General features: G+C 42.9%; 1 protein-coding gene across 1 annotated transcript in view; it reads left to right on the top strand.

Moving 5' to 3' along the window:
- Positions 1–1127: 1127 nt before the first annotated feature.
- Ptpn13 (protein tyrosine phosphatase non-receptor type 13) overlaps positions 1128–19954 on the top strand; it is a 163526-nt gene continuing 144699 nt past the window's right edge. Inside the window, exon 1 of the mRNA XM_051198176.1 lies at positions 1128–1490. The gene's annotated coding sequence lies outside the window, so the exon portion shown is untranslated. The remainder of the gene's footprint in view (positions 1491–19954) is intronic.

Genomic DNA, 19954 nt, shown 5'->3' with positions numbered 1-19954 from the left:
ACCCAGGCTTGCAGCTCCCCTGGAGAAGCCACATGACTAGTGTCTCCATTTTGAGACGACCCATTAAGTAAATAATGATCCATTTAGGGGTCTCGGGCAAAATTAACTTTGCGTGCGCATGCGTGTGTATGTGTGTTAGTGAGTATAATAGAACGCTATGTAGTACTTCCAAGAACAACAAAAACTTTCAAACCCCAGATCACAAGATGCTATTCTGTTCACGAATTTTGCAAGGCTTCCTTACAAATAGTTGAAACTAAAATGTTTTAGTTTGCAGGAAAGAAATCACCATTAGGATACGCCTTCGTCAACCTGCAGTGTGTTTAGAAAAATAGTTTGTTAATCGTGTCCTTTTACTGGAAAAATTTAAACGTTGGGGTTACCAATTTCACAAAATAATAGGACAAGAATTCCCTTGACTTTTACGAAAACGTGAGCCTTTGAGATTTCCAGGGGCCGGGGCGTTTGGGATTTGGGGGCATTCGGGATTTGGGGCTGTGCTGCCACAGCACACACCCTTGGGAGTCCCTCCGCAGCTGTGGGAACCCCGCGGAGCTGTCTCCACTGTCCACACCGTTTCTCGGTTGCCGTGTAGCTGGGGGAGCTGGCATGGCGATGCTCGCTCGCTCCCTCCGCTTCCCCCTCAGCTTTTCACAGAGCCCGGGTCCGGCCAAGAGAATCTGGAAGCCAGGCTGCAGGGAGGGGGAGGGGTCGCTGAGATCGACCGGGCAGGGGTTGGCAGCCGCGCGTTTGTCACCCTCGCCCAGACGCCTTGCGAAAGTTGTTTCTGAAGTTGAGGAGCTGTGAGGATTTTGTCCTCAGGTCGGCGCCACGCAGGAGCGCGCGCAGCAGCAGCCGCAGAACTTGGCTGCGGCGCCATCACCCTGAGCGCGGGGGCTCAGTCAAAAGAAGAGCTCGGCGCCCAGGCCCCAGGCACCGGTCGCCACGGCAACCATGGCGCTGGTCTCCCCGGCGATTCGGTCCCTAGAGACGGGGCGGGGCGGGGCTCCAGGCGGACCAATGAGGCGGAGCGGAGCGTGAGGACCGAGACCCGCGGTCTTATCGGGGCGCGAGCGTGGTTGAGTGACAGGGAGAGGGGGCGGGGCCGGCGCGTCGGGCCGAGGAGGAGCTGCGCGTCGGGCGCGCGAGGAGCAGGGCCGGTCGCGCCGCGGCGAGGGAGGGTGGCACACCATGGTTACAGCGGTGCCTGGAGGACTCCGCGCCGCTGCCGAGCAGCTCTCCCCGGCTCTCCCGTCCTCCTCAGTCTCCTGGGCCGCGCCGCGCGCGGGCGGCCGTCGCTGAGGCGCTGCAAAGTCGCCGCGGGCCGGCGGTAGCTCGGCGGGGGTCGCCGCCTGGCGATGCTGCTGCTTCTCCGGCCGCCGTCCCTTTCCGCGCACGCCCGAAGCAGCTCGGGGAAGAAGACGCGGCGGCTCCCGCTCGGCGCCCGCGCGCTGCGCTCCGGTGCCCGCACCGGGGCTCCTCACGCTCCGGTAAGAGGTTCGCGCGTCCCGGCCGGGTCCCCCCGCCGCCCCACGGTCTCCTCGGTCCCGCCTGTCCCCTCGGCCTCCTCGGTCCCCTCGGTTCGGGTGGTATGCTTGGTGCGCCGAGGGTGGAAGCACGATTTGCAGGGTCACCCAGGCGGAGACCCCCACCCCCACCCCCGGAGTGGCAGCGAAGGGCCGTGTGGGTCGCAGCGAGCGACACTGCCCCGTGGAGCTGGTGCGGGCGGAGCGCGCGGCGGGAAGGGCTCCCCGAATCTGTTTCTAATTTCTGTAAATGATTGCGGAGCTGGTGTGGTGAGAGGCCGCCCTGAAGGACGTGTCTGTGAAGGGATCAGAGAAGGGGGTGGGCATAGGGGGTACGGAGCCTGATCAAGCCCTTCTGTTAGTTTGCCGCTTCTTTGCTCCAGGTCAGTTTTGCTGAATCTTTCTTTTGCTTGTTTGCGGGAGCGCGGGGAGCCGCAGAGTTAAAAGTTAAGCCAAAGTCACGGAACTTTGGAAATCTAATTTCCTTCTGTTGTGTGTTAGAGGAGTGGGGAGGGGGGACAGGGACACACAGGGACGAGTTAGTTGCACAGCAGTGCAGGTTGCTTTGGCCTCACAGGAGTTAAGATGGACATCTCCCCACATTTGCGACTAATCTTTTCGACAACCTTCTGTTATTTTCGCTTAATTGCATCTTTGAAATAACAAACGCGGTGACTTCATAGGGAGCTAGCTGCCTGGAGCAGAATTTACCTCTCTGAAAATGGGGCAATCGGGTTTGTTTTCAAGGCAGGCCCTGCACAAAATGTGGGACATCTGAACTGTGGGTTGAGGGACGCTGCTAATTAGGAAGATGTAAAAAGGTGTATCTAGAGAGTTTAATAAAGAATGGGAAGGGGGGGGGAGTACCAGTATTATGAAACAGGGTTGGTATTTTCCCAAATTCTTCATCTGGGTTGACAGGGTTGTGGTGAAAACCTGCTTCATTCTCTTTGCCAGTAGTGGTGATGAGGTACAAATTATTTCTTCACTTGAAGTTTTTTTTTCTTCTAAGTTCCTGAAGATAATGACTCAATAAATCCATGAATTCATTCAGATAAATACAATGATATCCAGTCCTACGGTATGCTTTGCAGTGTTTTTCATAACATTATGTTCTAAATTCCAGTTTTCCTGGAAGTACCTCTGGGAAGAAAGGAGAAGGCTATTAGAATTTAAAATAGAAATTATTCAGGATTAGTTAGGAAAAAGGATACATAGTCATAGTGTCTTTCACTTTCAACAATGAGAACTGTGACTTCCTTTAGCATTACTTAGATTTATTTTTGAATTTAAATTGTTCCACCAGCACTTTCCTTTCCTTTCTTTATTTTCTTTTCTTTTCTTTTCTTTCTTTTTTTTGAGCACGATTAGCAACATCCAAAAATATACTCGAGTTTTCACGTTGCAAGTACACACACACACACACACACACACACACACACACACACACACACACACAGAGTTCAGTTTAAAGGACAGATTGGAATACCACAATAGGGTGTCAGAAGTTGTACAACTTGTTTTATCTTCTTGTTTGTTTTTAAGATGCCTCTTAAATGCAAAATTTCAGCAGGGGAATTGACTAGCCATTTGTTTTAGGGTAGATAGTAGGTGTTCACCTTTTAGATGGGAGTGGGGATAGGGTGGGTATAGAACCCTAGGACCTTGCATAGGCTAGGTGAGTACTCCATACTAAGCTGCATACCCACACCTAGGTCTTTATCTTACAGAGCTTATCTTTTATTTAAGAGAAATGAGTCTAGCCATGTTTCACCTTTAAAAGATTAGGGGTTGGGTGGATGAGCATTGTTACTTGTCCATCAACAGCTGGATGTTTTTCCATTTCATCTTCTTGGCAAGTCCCAAATATGTTCTGGAAAAAAAAAAGTATCTGGGAAAACTGGAAATTCTTTTTTCTCTATTCTTCCACTTTCTTTCTGCCATTACAAAACCAAAGCAAAACAAACAAAGCAACAACAAAAAAACTTTTATAGTGTAGTCAAATTATAATTAATGCTATTCAAAATTGAGATGAAACCCGAGCCAGTACATTTGTGGGCATATTCTTATTTGGGATATGTTTTGGGAAGTCTGTACCTCTCATTAAAATAGTGAGTTTAAAGTATTGTTATCAGGCCTCTGATGCAACTGGCATGACTACTTTGAGTTCATATCACTTTAAAAAGTAGAAGCCTGAGAAAGGAGGCCTGATACTGCAGCTTAGGCTAGAAAGCTCTTCTATAATGGCAAAGGTAGGGCATTTGCAACTCTGGATTCTCCCACCCCACTTTCTTTCCTGAAGGTTTTTCTCCATTTAAAAATTAAATCGGGTCTGACACACAGGACCTTTTTTTTTTTTTTGAAAGATAGCTTTTCATCAGTAAATTGATATGAGCTAATTAAAGTTATAAATTTCACATCATATCAGAAGTTGCATGCTAGCTACACTGATTGAGGGGAAAGTGGAAACATTTTGTATGTTGTTCTGGAACTCCTTATGTAGACCAGGCTGGTCTGGAATTCACAGAGCTCTGCTTCCCCCTTCCTCCCAAGTGCTGGGATTAAAAGCATGCATTATAGCCTTCTATTCTGGTGTCATGAGCAGATACCTTGTTCTGTCCGAACTCTATCCCCAAATGTGTCGCCATTATTAATAGCTTGTAAAGCAGAAGGAAACCAATCATTTAATTATTTACAAAAACCAACAAAACAAAAGAGTAACTCCTAAGAGATCACATATAGAAGCTGATGTAGATATAACCCTTAAAGTGTTTCTGTCATGACTTGGTATCTGACGCATAGGATCTTCAGGAACAGAGGCTGCTATATTACAGACATCTACTTGTTTAGATGTCTGATTACCCTATACCTGCCCAAAGAGACTTGCTTTCTTCTTGTTTTGTTTTCATGATGAAAAAGTGTGAAAATGTTTTCAAAGGAACTGCCTGGAGCAGAACCCGTGCAGTGGAGTTCAAAGGACCCAACTGTCTGTCAGAGTTCTCCAAATCCCAGAGACCTTCTGAAGGCCATACCTCACCTGTAAATAATTCAACAATGTCTGCCTCCAGTTTAGCTAGAGGACGAGATTAAGTATATGCAGACATGGTTAAGTGCAAGTTCACAGTCTTGTTGAGCCTGTTTGCCCTCCTTGCTAAACTTTTACAGAATGAAATAGCATTCTTAACTATAGAAACTTGTGACTCTCCTGAGAATGTCTAGACCAGTGATTCTCAACCTTCCTAATGCTGTGACCCTTTAATATAGTTCCTCATGTTGTGGTGACCCCCAGCCATAAAATTATTTTGGTTGCTACTTCATAACTGCAATTTTGCTACTGTTATGAATCATAACATAGATATCTGATATGCAGGATATCTGATCTGTAACCTGGGGGTTTGCAACCTACAAGATGAGAACCACTGGTCTAGACAGCTTAACTCACATTTAGCATTAGAGTTCTTTTGTGTTGTTGTTTTGTTTTTTGTTTGTTTGTTTGCTTTTTACTTGAATCTGTGTTGTCAAAAGGCCATCAAAGAAATATCTACCTCATTTAGCATCTGTGCTTCATTTCTCATGTTGTTCCTAGCTTAGTGTTACCTAGCTACATTATACCTTAGAGTCACTTAGATAGGTTTTAATACTTTGTATGCTCAGATGTCAGCCATATCAAATAAAACAGCCCTTAAGGTAAGATCCAGGCATCTGAAGTTCTAGAAGCTATTCAAGAAATCATACCATAGAAACACCTTTGGAAGCAATGCTCTGGTCTCACCTACATTGTATAAAAAACTCAGTTCTCACAAAGGCACAATCTTTAATGTCATTATAGTCTTTCTGTGTGTATATGTATGTGTATGGGAACAACTGCACATGCATTTGCATGTGTCTTCTGAGTCATTTTTCTTCAAGCTTTTAATTTAAGCCATGTGCAGTCTATTTACTTGCCTTCTTCAATTGCTGGGGTTAAATCTGGAGCCTTGCTTATGTCCACTGATTCCATTCCAGCCTTGAAGTTTTTTTCCTCTAAGCTTTGTTTTATTTGTGTGTTATGCGTGTTTTTGCATGCAAGTATGTGTGTGCACTATTTGTGTCTGGTCCATGGAGTTCGGAAGGCAGCACTGGATACCATGGGATTGGAATTCCAGGCACTTGAAGCCTCTGTGTATGTGGGTGCTGGGAACTGAGCCTGGGTCTTTTGCTAGAGCAGTAAGTGACCGCAGAGCCATCTTTCCAACCCTCCAAAATTGTTCTTTTAGGAAGAGATAAGTGACATATCTTTTTTCTTTTCTTTTTCTTTTTTTTTTTTTTTTTTTTTTTTTGGAGGGTTGTTACAAGCAGTTTTTCCCCGCCCGCCTGTTCCCACAGCTGTGCCATCCCCAAATTACACACAGAGACACTGTATTAGATATAAAGCTGATGGGCAGTTACTAGTATTTCTTATTGGCTAGCTCTGTCTTAAATATTAACCCATTTCTAGTCATCTAAATATTTCCACGTGGTCTTATCTTACCGGAGAGAGGGCCCAGAATCCTATTCTCTCTGTCCTCCATGTTGAATCTCCTCCCTACTCCTTCCTGAATCCTCCTTGTCTCCTAGTCCTGCCTATCTTGTTTTCCTATTGGCCAACAGTGCTTTATTCACTAACCGATAAGAGAAACATTTACAGAATGACATATCCCATCAGAGGGGGTTTTTTTTTTGTTTGTTTTATTAATAAATTTTGTTGTTTGACAATCCCGGTTCTGCCTCCCTCATCCTCTCCTACTCCCCTCCCCCAGTCCTGCCAGTCCCCTTTTCCTTACAAATCTCTTACCCACAGTCGTGACCTTCTGTCTTGTTCTCACAGACTTTAACCAGGGCTGTCTTTGTGACCACAGTTTTTGAACTATCCATTAGAGCCTGGCGTGCTCACCAGTGGGTATGCAACTTGATACTCTGCCTCCCCATCTCCCCAGATGTTGCTGTATTGGCTGTTCTAGGTTGTCAACATGATTTCATCTAATTAAAAGCCAAATGACTGGGCACACCTATGAGGTGTGTTTGTTTTTATTTTTGTTCATTTGTTTTGTTTTGTTTTTTTCTTAATTAAATCATTTGGAGAGGGAAGATCTGTTGTTCTTTTGCTGCAGCTTATGCCTAAGAAACACAAACACGAGACTCAGCACCCACGTGGAGTTTATTGAGAGAAGGGAGAGAAAGAGGGGGTAGCTGGTGGCCAACGGAAAACAGGAGAGAGGGGGGGAAGAGAGAGAGAGAGAGAAAGAGCAGGGGGGCAGAGAGAGAGAGCAAGAGAGAGGCGCGCTTGGTGCACTTGCTTTAAAAGGGGGGCTTGCGCATGTGTAACTGAGTCCTCTGGCAGCCAGGTAAAGCTTTAGCCACCAGGTAAGGCTGATGTAGCAATGACAAGGCCATGAGCATCCCACCCATCGTGGGGGGCGGGGGTCAGCTGGCTGCTAGTTCCTAACAAGATCCACCTTTAATCTGGGCCACACCTTCTGCTGGCAGCCTGTATAAAGGACATGGAAGAAGGAAGCTTTTGCTCTTTGCCTTCTTGTTCTCACTGACAAGTCTGTTCTTTCACTAGAGCCCACTTCTTTGGACTCTGTCATATACAGTAGACCAGATAAGACATCCAGCCTCATGGACTGAACAATTGCTGGAGTCTTAGACCTTCCATTACTAGACAGCCATTGTCTGACTACCTGGGCCGGCCATTAGAATGTAAGCCATTCTAATAAATCGCACAAATATTTGTGCATGCATATATCCCTTCTGTGAGTTCTGGTCCTCTAGAGAATCCTGACTAATACAGTTGGCAACAGTTTCACAGGAAGTGATAGGGCTGTGTTATCCCTTACTCATCCACAATTGGTGGATGTAGCTTGTATAGGCCTGGTGCCAGTAGATGCAGCTGCCATCATGCCTAGAAATTGAATTGTGTAGTCCTTCTTACCTAATGGCTCCTCCATTCATTCTGTCCTCTCTTATGCAGTGCTCACTGACCCAAGGGGGGCTGCATAACTGTTTAGGCTGAGTCCTCAAGTGTCCTCTACCAGCGTCTTGTGCAGGGCTAAGTTTCTGCAGGCCCCTCCTTTCATTGCAAGACATGTAGAGATTCGAAGGAGAACATACCCATGTGCCCAGGTGGTCGAAAACCCGTTTCTGTTTGGTGGTGCTATTTGGGTAGGTTTAGGAGACATTGCCTTGCTGGAGGAAGTATGTTACTGGGGAAGCCATGTGCCATCCCCAGTTCTTTCTCTCTGCTTCCTGCTTATGGTTCAAGATGTGAGCCCTTGGCTTGCTACACCAGCCACCGTACTTCCTGACTGCCTCCTTGGCACAGTGGACTCCTCTCCTTTTGGAACCATAAGCCCAAATAATTCCTTCTTAAGTTGCTGTAGTCTTGGTGTCTTACCACAACAATAGAAAAGTCATTAATACAAGCAGTTTCTCTGATTAAAACTAAGTAGCCTTTGTTTGTAGGTATAAACATTGATATTTAGAATGTGGTTTGATGGTATTAATTCAACCAAGAAGCAGTATTGTATTCCTACCTGTATGTAGTCCAAGACCTCTTCTGTCATTGGTTTTGGACTGGGTTTGAAGGACTAGGTATGGATTCCCTCTTCGTGGAGCAGGCCTCACTTGAAGTCATCTAGCAGTTGGTTACCCCCAAACAGTTGTGCCACTATTGCAATAATGGGTTCTTGCCTGGTAGGCTGGTATTGTACTACCCAAAGTTCCCACTGGATAAGACCATGCAGTAGTATGAGAACCAGTAGCAGGGAGAAAGCTTCCTGATTACCTCCAGCTTGATTGCTCTCTGCCTTGCATCCAAGGTGTGTGATCTTGTCAGTAGTAGGTTCTTATGACCTAGCCCTGGAGAGTAACTTTCCTAGTTAGCTTTTTCTTGCTGTGGTATAACACCCTGACCAAAAAACACTTGGGAGGAAAGGGTTTATTTGACTTATACTTCCTTAGCTCATCCCTGAGGGAAGTTGAAGGCAGGACTGAAACAGAGACCACAGAGGAATGTTGCTTATTTCCTTGTTTAGCAAACTTCTTATACAGCTCAGGGCCACCTGCCCCTGGCATGCCACTTACAGTGGGTCCTCCTACAGAAATCATTAATGAAGAAATGTCCCACAGACATGTCCACAGGTCAGATCCCCTACAGAGATATCCTCTTTTCCAACTTCTGTTAGGTTGACAAAAGTTAACCAGCACAGTAACCAAGGCTCCCAAAAGCAATACAGGTTCTTGCCATTCTGATATAAATGAAGTGGGAAATTATATGGTGTGTCTTTTCTCACCATATAATTTCTTTTGGCAACCCTGACTTGTTTGAGAAGATGAAAGTTGTAAATTTTTTGGTGGATATTTAGTCATCCTAAAACAAATTATAGTAGATATTGGGGATCCAGTTATTCTTCCCTCTGAATTTAATATCTTGTGTCTGTCTGTCTATCTGTGAGTGTATGCCTGTATGTTTTGTTTTTGAGGTAGCATCTTGCTATGTAGCCCAAGCTGGCCTTGGACTCTTTGCTCTTCATTCTCATTCTCCCCACAGCTAGTATTACATTTGTGTGACCACACAGGGTTTCCATTGGATACTTTGAGTACTGCACATGCTCCTTGGGGAGTCTTGCTTATGGCAGTAAGATCATTTGGTACCTTTGTTCTTTGCATTATTTGGTACTTCATTCTTGGTAATATATCATTCATTCATGCAGTTGTTCAATGAGCACTTGGTCTACTATTGACCCACTAAGATGAGTTAATGTTAACATTTTAACAAAACAAGTCAATGTCTATTGTAACCATTCATAAATGTTTAGTTTTTATAAAAACAGAATCCAGAGTGTCATGCTTTGTTTATTCACATTTGGGGGTAGTTGGGAAGCACAGCATAGCAGAAAGAATTCAGATGTTTGAGTTTAGGTAGTCCTTTGTGTAAATTTTAGTTAATGGAGTGATTTCGGATTTTTTTCTGAGTTTGTTTCATAGAATGGAAAAAATAGTATCTACTTGGTAAGGTTTTGTAAGATTTATTTTTTAATGATAAATATACAAATAAGTTGAGTTTATAAGAATTCCATTCTTCTGTCTGCTTGAGGAAATAGAAGCCTAAGAAATAAATTTCCATAGTGCTGAGCCTGTAGCCTGAGTTTTCTCCTTATCATTCAGGGTTTAGCTGCCCTGGTTCACAGTTTTGTTTTGTTTTATTTTGAGGAGTTCTGCCTGTGCTTTTGTTTTCATGTGAGGTTTTTAAATGCAGCATAGCTGTGCATGAGCTGCTTTAGGATTAAAAAAAGGAAACAAGGTGGGTAAACCTATCCCCTGCCTTTGAAAATGTGACATAAGGGAGACCGATGAGGAATGCTCACCAAACCTTTACACTATAGCTAAGACAACAGCAACAGTTGTCAGTGTTTCTGTACATCATTTTGTTCCTGATGTAAACGGTTTACAAGGCTGTAAAGTCTTTCTAGCCACTTAGTGCTCAGGATTACTGTATTTTGAGAAATATACTTTAAGAAAAACTGGGGTGGGGTTGGGAGGAATGGTGGTGTCTATTGCCAAACTCAGTGGATAGTTTTTTTTTTTTTTTTTAAAGCATAGATAAGATAGGAAACCATTGTTTATTGTACAGTAATAAACAGAGTAGGAATTTTCACAAAGAAAGTGTGGGCTGAAGAAGAGAGAGGACTCACTCGGAAGCACAGCATGGTGAGCCAAACCTTAAAACTATTAGACATCCAAAATGAGCATGTTGTGTCCTAGAGAAAACAAGTGAATGCAGGAGAAAGTAAGTGTGCAACCAGAAGAGCTTGAGATGGCTTGAGAGAGTGGGGGAAAAGAGAGGATGGATCCTGGAGTCAGAGACCAGGCAAGTGTAATGCAGTGCAGGGAGTCAGGGGGGACAGTGGCTACCAAGCCTGGGCAGCTGGTGAGGTGAGAGCCAGGCTAGTAGGAGAGGAAGAACAGCCTGGCAGCTGACATCGCAGCCCAGCTGGAGAGTCTATCCCTGTGTTGATGCAGGAAGAGGGAGGAAGCAAATTAAAATTGAGTGTGTGTTGAGTGACAGTGAGGAGAGGACCCGAACCGATTTTTTTCTGAGCAGGGGATGGTCTAGACTGATTCTGTGAGATTCCTGTGGCAGGAAGAGTAAGAAAGACACTCTCCTGTCTCTTTCTTTGGGAGGCTCTGTCTGGAAGGAAAGGAGTGAGATTTAGGTGGAGGTATTCCTACAGAGCAGCCAGATCACTTTCCCTGGGAACCGGGGGAGGCTGTGTGGGTGTTTTCAGCAAAGTGCAAAATTGCTTTCCCCAGCACTTTGTGAATTTACACAGCAAGCCAGCTATTGACTGAATTAAATTTATTTACCGAGTACTTCTGCTATCTGACCGTTGTTAGAGCAGGCCAGGGGAGGATCTTGACTCTTGATAAAATGTGTGAGGTATTAGTTTCATTGAGAATACCTTGTGATAAACTGGCTGCTTGATCACTTAATCTAGGCCTGGAGCTTGTGTTTAAAATGAGCCAGACAAGCTGTAAATTCAGAGATGGCTTAAATGAAAACAAGTGTTTTCATTTGCCCAGCACTCTGCTATTGGAGCTGCATTTAATTTGCCATTGGGGCAATTTTACTGTCAGCCTCAGCTTTTATGCTTATTTATTGGTGATGATAATCACTCTGTTTCAAATCTTTAAAATAATTGGCAATGCTTTCTGAAAATTGTTTTGAGTACAAAAGAACTTTCCGTCCTCTTCTTAGAGATTAACGTTGAACTTGGCATGCATCTACTAAAAGTTTTGAAATGAATCCTAACTTTCCATCTAAATCCAGGTAAATGTTTTATCTGGTTTACCATCAAATGTGATTCAGTTCAATAAACATGGTAAGTATTTGACCACTTGATGTTAACTTTTTAAAAGCTTTTAAATTTATTTTGTGTGTGTGTGTGTGTGTGTGTGTGTGTGTGTGTGTGTGACACAGCACATGTGTAGAAATCAGGACAACTTTATGGAATTGATTCTTATTTCCACTTTATACAAGTTCTGGTGAACTCTGTTGTGAGATTTAGCAGCAAGAACCTTTGTTGAGCCTTCTCATAGGCCCCTGATGTACACTTTTCATTTTCAGAAAACACACGAGATTTCCTCACTATCTACAGATATTTAATCACTTAATCTGGAAACCTCATGATGTGGTACAAGATTCTGAAATGGCATCCCAATTAGCCAAGTCTTGACAGGTACACACACACACACACACACCCCTACCTCAGTGGATGTGACTTGAGTGTATATGGTACAAGATTCTGAAATGGCATCCCAATTAGCCAAGTCTTGACAGGTACACACACACACACACACACACACACACACACACACACACACACACACACACACACACACACCCTACCTCAGTGGATGTGGCTTGAGTGTATATGAAACCTCAAAGCCTGCCTCTACTACAGTGACACACTTCCTCCAACAAAGCCATATCTCCTAATAGTGACACTCTATATGAGCTTATGGAGCCAATTACTCTCAAACTACCAGGGTCCCTGGTTTTTGTTGTTGTTTTAATGAAGAATTTCACATAAAAGTTAAAAAGTGGGAAGATGCCCCCAATGGTGATATGTAAGAGGAACCCAGCTCATTTTCAGAGTGTTAGATTGTAAAGAATCTGTTGAATTGAGAATTACAATATCTGACCTAAAGATCCTTTTTAAATGTGAAATAGGCTGATTGATTCCGGTGAGTTGTATAATTTAGGCCAAGTGTTTGTTATAGAAATAAGAAGTACTTAGGCTGGATGGCTCCCTGCGAAGCTGGTTAGGTAAAAATATACTGATTTCAAAAAAACTGCTTTAATGTAGAAATCTGATCCTCAAAGCAACTCACGACATATGCCCCTGTAGTCTTTCTTTTTATAGATATGGAAATTGAGATAACACTAGATAAATTAATTTATGCAAAGTAATATAGATAGTCAGTGGAAAAGTCCACATTTTGCATCTATGCAATCTGGTTCCAAGCCTGCACACTAAGTATTTCAAGTAAAAATCATTTCTAACTTTTGGTTGGGACTGGAAATAATGAACTAAGATAAGCCTGATAGAGACAGTTTTCACCAGCTCTAGGCTGTGCACTTAGTGCAGAAAATCGTTCCTTGGTTTGTTTGACAGCTGCTATTTATAGAACTCCGAACTACTACTAAGTAGTAGTCCTTCCCTTTCTTACTTTGATCATCATTGGAGGGGTAGAGTTTGCACCCTAAGAGTTCTTGTAGACACAATTTAAATCTCCATTAGCCATATCTCTCCACTCTGTTCATACAATCTTTTTTTTTATTTTCAGGAATTCCATATCCACAGGCAGGTAGGTCACATGGCCATGTAGCTCTTTTGTAATGCAAATGTTTCTGTTGTCCACAGAAAGGCAGGAACTGTGTGGATTTTAGTAGTGGCAGATGTTTACCCTGCACTTACTAACCTGTGGATGTCTTTGTGTGGACTTTAGTAACTGTGGCAGGTGCTTACTCTGCAATGGTAACCTGTGTGTATCTTTAGTGAACTTCAGTAACTGTGACAGGTGTTTACTCTGCACTGGCTAACCTGTGTGTATCTTTATGTAGACTTTAGTAACTGTGGCAGGTGTTTATTCTGCACTGGCTAACCTGTGTGTATCTTTATGTAGACTTTAGTATCTGTGGCAGGTGTTTACTCTGCACTGGCTAACCTGTGTGTATCTTTATGTAGACTTTAGTAACTGTGACAGATGTTTACTTTGTACTGGCTAACCTGTGTGTATCTTTAGTGGATTTTAGTAACTGTGACAGGTGTTTACTCTGCACTGGCTAACCTGTGTGTATCTTTATGTAGACTTTAGTAACTGTGGCAGGTGTTTATTCTGCACTGGCTAACCTGTGTGTATCTTTATGTAGACTTTAGTATCTGTGGCAGGTGTTTACTCTGCACTGGCTAACCTGTGTGTATCTTTATGTAGACTTTAGTAACTGTGGCAGATGTTTACTTTGTACTGGCTAACCTGTGTGTATCTTTAGTGGATTTTAGTAACTGTGGCAGGTGTTTACTCTGCACTGGCTAACCTGTGTGTATCTTTAGTGGATTTTAGTAACTGTGGCAGGTGTTTACTCTGCACTGGCTAACCTGTGTGTATCTTTAGTGGATTTTAGTAACTGTGGCAGGTGTTTACTCTGCACTGGCTAACCTGTGTGTATCTTTATGTAGACTTTAGTAACTGTGGCAGGTGTTTACTCTGCACTGGCTAACCTATGTGTATCTTTATGTGGACTTTAGTAACTGTGGCAGGTGTTTATTCTGCCCTGGCTAACCTATGTGTATCTTTAGAATAGATAAAACAGTGTACTATACCACCCTGCAATATAGTCTGCCACCATCCTTCTTTATATCTAGGTCCCTCCCTGAGTTACTTTCTGCAAAGCCAGGAGGCAGGATTGCTGATGCCACTCTGATCTGCTTGTCTTCCTTAGCGTGGAGTGTGCCAATTCTCCTAGTACCAGGTAAATGTATGCCTGCTGAAAAGAGTTTTTGCAGAGGAAGTCCCCTTCCCCCATAGATTATCACATACTTTTCTTTTTCCTTACATTACCTAATTTGTCAAATTTCCTGACATTTTGACTTATTACCTAATTATAACATTTAAGATGGAAGTTTCCTTTTAATGGAGTTGCTAATACTGAATAAAACTGGAGCAATATCATTGTATGTTTGGGAAGAAGGATTTTCATCTGTTTCAGTTTCCTTAGAGGATGAAGGTGCAAGGAAGCCAGGTGTACTGTAGTTCTCAGTTGTTTTGTTTATTTATTTATTTATTTATAGACAGGTTCTCATGTAGACCAGGCTGGCCCCAAATTTGCAGAGATCCACCTGCCTCTGCTGGTGTGCTGGGATTAAGGGCCTGTATTCCATACCCATCCTTTGCATTTTTTAATTCAAAATTAAAAATATATATATATTTTTTTTGTGTGTGTGTGATATGTGTATATGCCTACTTGCCACAGTATGACTGTTGAAATCAGAAGACAACTTAGGGAAGTTGATTCTTGCCTTCCACAGTGGGTTCTGGGGGCTCACACTCAGGTCATGAAGATTGCACAGTAAGTGTCTTTGCAGCTGAGCCACTATACTAACCCTGTAATTTCTAAAACCATGTTTATTTTTTGACTTTTGTTGGTTTGAGCATGAGCACAAATGCTGGGTACTAAGTGTGCACTTTGTGTGCTTCAAGGTCAGGTTATTTTTCCTGATTTCATGGATTGAGAAAAATACACATCTTTTTAGGGATCTTCCATTTAGGAATTGGCTATTTTGATTATGATTTTATGCAATTCCTCTAAGTTAAAACGACATACAGCTTAATGTACTGGGACATTACTATACAGTTGTTTTTCTCCTAAATGCCTGGAGGAGCACCTGAAAAGGGCAACCATAGTGATGGGAACCACAGTGAACTGAAGGTTACCATAGCCCCTAACTCTTCTCCAGGATTTCTCCGAGAAATCTCTCTTAATTTGTGGAATCTTCTAATTTCTAACTATTGGCTGAAATGCATGCATGCATGCATGCATACATACATACATGCATGCATACATACATACATACATACATACATACATACATACATACATACATACCTTCTTTGCAAACTATGGTGTAGCCAGTTGCCCTGCCTACCAACCAAAACAAGTCTGTAGGCTAAACCAAGGCCGTGGCTTGGCAACATGTGTTCTAGTTTGTCGTAGCTTCACTCACATGGACTCATTGTACTTTCTTTTGACATTTATTGGGGGATAATAGTGACAGTGATTCCAAATGACTGATTAACATTTCCCCCTCACATATCACTGAAGTAAAGAACAGGCTATCCCTAAAACGGAAGGAAGATATCTTGAGTGTACATTTATCAGGTACTTGGTTTCCAAGGTTTTCTTAGAAAAATTTTATTGTCAGTCTTTCTCAGGGCTAGCCATTCCTTCTCTTGCCTTCACATTCAATATCTCTGTGCTGTTTCTATGACTGTTCTCATTGACCAGGGTTGTAAAAGGAAAACCCTTCTTAGAGAAACTGAAGAAGGAAAGTCATAGTGGATCTGACTTTAGCTGCACAAACTTGCAGGCATTCTTCCTCACAGTATTAACATTCCTTAGCCTTAACACTGTTCCTTTCAAATGGGCTTTCCTAAACAGAAGAATGGCCGGCTTTAAGGCTCTTAATGAAAGACCCACAGAAACAATCTAGGGATCCAACCTCTTAACCATGTAAGATCTGACCCCAGTCCATCCGGGGTTGGGACTGAGCAGCCGTTAACTGTGGCCTCGTTTAGAGAAATGCAGACAGCAGTCTGGTGAGAATTGTGCTTCTAACACAGGTGGAACAGCAGGAATGAAATTGACTCAACTTCCTGAAACAACTATGTAGACAAACTAACGAACAATTTTCAATACACTGAACATGAAGTAATGGAAGGCAGTAGTCCCCAAGAGGTGGGCATGACTTGGGCTGTTTAACTTCTCAGCTTACTTCATTGAAAGAGTTTCCAGGATGTGGGGGTGGGGTGCTGGGTTGTTGGAAAAATGACTGTCTGGGTTCAGATGCAGCTGGGTGTCAAGAGAGTCATGGAGAGACTACTGGAAGGTGGTGGGGCCTTTGAGTTTCCAGTCAAGTAACCAGAATCATTTATGTGTGAGGAAACTGCCTCAGGCCAAAAAGGAACCAAACAAAAGAACTAGAAGAAACATTTGTTTTTACGTTAGGTCCAGGATAGCACCTGTTCCTGCAAAGTAGCCTGGGAAATCTCAAGACATCCAAGTATATTGGGTAGGGTGCACAGAAACAAGTTGCCTAGTAGTATGCAACTGTTAGCTCAGACTGAGCCCTGGCCTGGATAAGCCTAAAACATTTTTAAAGCAAGACCTCAGAGAACCATACTTCCAATTCCTCAAATAATCTCACTGACTTTGTACAAGAGAAAATTCCAGCAATTTAAAATTCAGATATATAGCATCTAATAAAAACAGAGATGCAAATAAGCAGAAAAATAAAGAGAAGTAAATTAATAATCAACACTGACTCATGAGTCACAAAGAAGTTAACATTGGTAGGTGCACTAATTTTCATGTTGCATACTAACTGTGTTTGAAAGTTTAGAGATCCAGCTGTAAAGACTCAGGCATTATGCTACTTTGTCACCAGGCAGAAGGCACTCAGGCAGTACCCTTTAAAAGTCAGACCCCACCCACTTAAGCTCTCAGCCCCCCTCTGTGTATGTGTGTCTGTCTTTACCTCTTTTCTTACCTCCCCCTCAGTTAAACTTACACTAGAGTCATATCTACAAATATCTGTTTCTCCATTGCCCAGCGTCCATCACCCCCCCCACCCCCACCCCACAGGACTGGGATTCTCATTGTCCCAGCCCCATACTGGGGACTGCCACCTGCTGTCCCAACCCATTATTCATTATTCCTAATACCAACTGTTATGAACATTGAGGTTTTGGTATAAAATGACCCCAGCTGAAGTCTTGGTTCCCTGGCTGTTGAGGTAAGTAGATTTTGAGGGTACTAACTTTAGTGATGGGTTAAGTCTCCAAAAAATTCTTAGCTGAATGAGCTTTTGGAAGGTGTGGCCTAGTTGGGAAAGTGGGCCTCTGGGAGCATAGATTGACTTCTCCCTCTTCCTTCTCCCCATATTCTCTCCCAGCTTCTCCTCCCTTTTCCCCTCTTCCCTTCATCCTCTGTCCTTTTTCTCCTCTTCCCTCTCCCATCTTCCTTCCTACCCACTGTGAGGGGAGTAGCTTTGTCCCAGCATAGGTTGCCTACTGTCATGTTGTTCCTCACCACAGTTCACAATCAGTGGAGCCATGTGGCCATAGGCTGATACCATGATCCAAAGTCAATCATTTTTCCTTTAAGTTGACTTTTCTTTGGTATTTTTGTTATAGCAACAAAACATTTAACACAACAGGAAACTTTCTAAGATTGAAAACGAGCATCACTGAGTTGTGGCTCAATAATTCACGTGAAATTTGAAGCCTTGAAGAGGACAGAGGCATAAAATGAAAGTTTGAAAAAATATTGGCTAAAATTTTCTAAGTGTTATTAAAAACTATTAACTTATAGGTTCAGACTTTTCATGTATTAGGGCTCTCTAGAAAAACAGCACTTATAGAATGGGATATAGGTGTGTGTGTGTGAGAAAATTATATATATATATATATATATATATATATATATATACATATACACACACACACACACACAGGGAGAGAGAGAGAGAAAGAGAGAGAGGTGTGGGATTGAGAAAGGGGATTTATTGGAATGGAGACAGGCTGTGAACCAGCTAGTCCAACAGTGACTGTCTACCAACATAAAGTCTAAGAATCCAGAAGGTGTTTAGTTCATGAAGCTAGCTATCTCAGCTGCTCTTTAGTATATACTGGAACCCTGAAGAAGTAGGCGCTAATGCTGGTGGAAGAATGGACTTGCTAGCAAGGTGAGAGCAAGCAGGCAACGAGCAAAAGCTCCCTTCTTCTGTGCCCCTTATATAGCCTGCCAGCAAAGGTGTGGCCCAATTTAAAGGTAGATCCTCCCACCTCAATGGTCTGGATTAAAAGTGGGTCTTTCCACTTCAAATGATTTAATTAAGGAAAAAAATCCCTCACAGTTGTACCGATCCATTTGAGTTTCAGTTCACCCCAAATGTAGTTAAATTGACAACCAAGATCTACCACACTCCACAAACCTCGAGCACATGAAGGAGAGAATAGCACTGAGGTATATAGCGCTGTTGTCAGTCTTTGACAAAATCAAGTCACCAAAGAAAAGACACAGACTAGTTATAGAGGATCTGTGATAAGGACAGCAGTGCAGCCAAACTATAAAGTGCTGAGGAAGTTGTAGCCATAGGAAACAGCTTCCATAAACAAAGCTATAAGAAATGCTTTTAGAGATACAGTACCTTCAAAGAATTAACCATGAGAGCTTGTTGTTCATATAGAAGGTAATAATGATTACCAAATGTATCTACACAACAAAATGAAGAACTACAGATGACTACATTGATGGGTTTACACTCATACACATTCACATACTCAACAAGGAGAGAAGGAAAGGGGAGAGACATGTCTGACATTAAGAATAAAGAAGTGATAAATCTTGTATTGTTTACTTGCCTATTCACTCTGTTGCTCTGAAATATTTACCCTGAATTTGTTAAGTTTTATCACTTGGTAGTTGCAGTAAATACAGTCTGTAGACATCATCCTAGCTAAAACACAGCTGCCGCAACCTGTCAGTCATTGTCTATAGACATCATTCTAGCTGGCCTTAAAAGGTCCTTAAGGTTAACTTTGTATTCCATGGTTTGCCAAGAGGGTTCAGTATAACTGTTTAAATGACAAAGACTACAGTGCAATTGCAAAGAGAAAAGGCAATTGGGCAAAGTGTAGAGAAAATAGACACACATTTCCAAGAATTCTGTCCCACTAGAGTCACATTGGCTGTGTTTAATTCTCAGCAGTGAGTTGAGACAATGCCTGTGAAATGTTGTCTTCCAGGAATCTTTACTGAGAACCAGAACCAGGCTATTACTGGTAGTTGACTGTGTGGGCGCACTTGGTCTAATACATGTTTAAATTCCAGATTCCCAAAAGGAATGCAGGTGTTAGCAGAAACCACCTTGTTTGCACAAACCATTTAGACACAGTAAACCACTCAAAAGAGTTCTGGTATTGCTTTTTGGAAGTGGTGGGAACCCTCCTGCAGTGTAGGTTCCCAGATGTCAGCCAGAAGTCAACATTGCAAGATGACTTGCTGCTTGAACTCTTTCTGCATCTCTGTATGCAAAATAAATACTTTTCCTTTGCTAGATTCTGTCTCCCTAACGTTAGCTAGAGGTAATGGACGTGGGTTGCTGGTATTCTAACTGCAGTGATCCAAGAGTGCTGGCTTCTACATCTTTTTTTTTTTTTAGATTATTTTTATTTTCATTTTATTTGTTTGTCTTTTTATTCTCTGTAGCCGTAGTTGTCCTGGAGCTCACTCTGTAGACCAGACTGGCCTCCGTGTAAGAGATCTGTCTGCCTCTGCCTCCTGAATGTTGGGATTAAACATGTGTGTCTCTGTGTGGGTATATGCATGTGAGTATAGGTGCCAGATGAGGCCAGAGGTATAGAAGCTAAACTTCCTAAAGTGAGTCCTATAGAAGAGCAGTAAGTGATTTTTGTCTACTGAGCCATCTGCCCAGCCCCTCCCTCTGGACTCTCCCTGAAGATAAACATGACCAGCAAGAGGAGAACATGAGATGTAGCTGGGAGTGATCTTGAACTACTGCTCCACTGGGCTGCACTATATTGATGTTACTGGTGTGTGCTTG

Source organism: Phodopus roborovskii, unplaced genomic scaffold (assembly GCF_943737965.1).
Source record: "Phodopus roborovskii unplaced genomic scaffold, PHOROB, whole genome shotgun sequence".
NCBI classification, from domain to species: domain Eukaryota; kingdom Metazoa; phylum Chordata; class Mammalia; order Rodentia; family Cricetidae; genus Phodopus; species Phodopus roborovskii.
The sequence above is the reverse complement of the archived record's forward strand: the minus strand, read 5'-3'. Positions and strand labels throughout refer to the sequence as shown.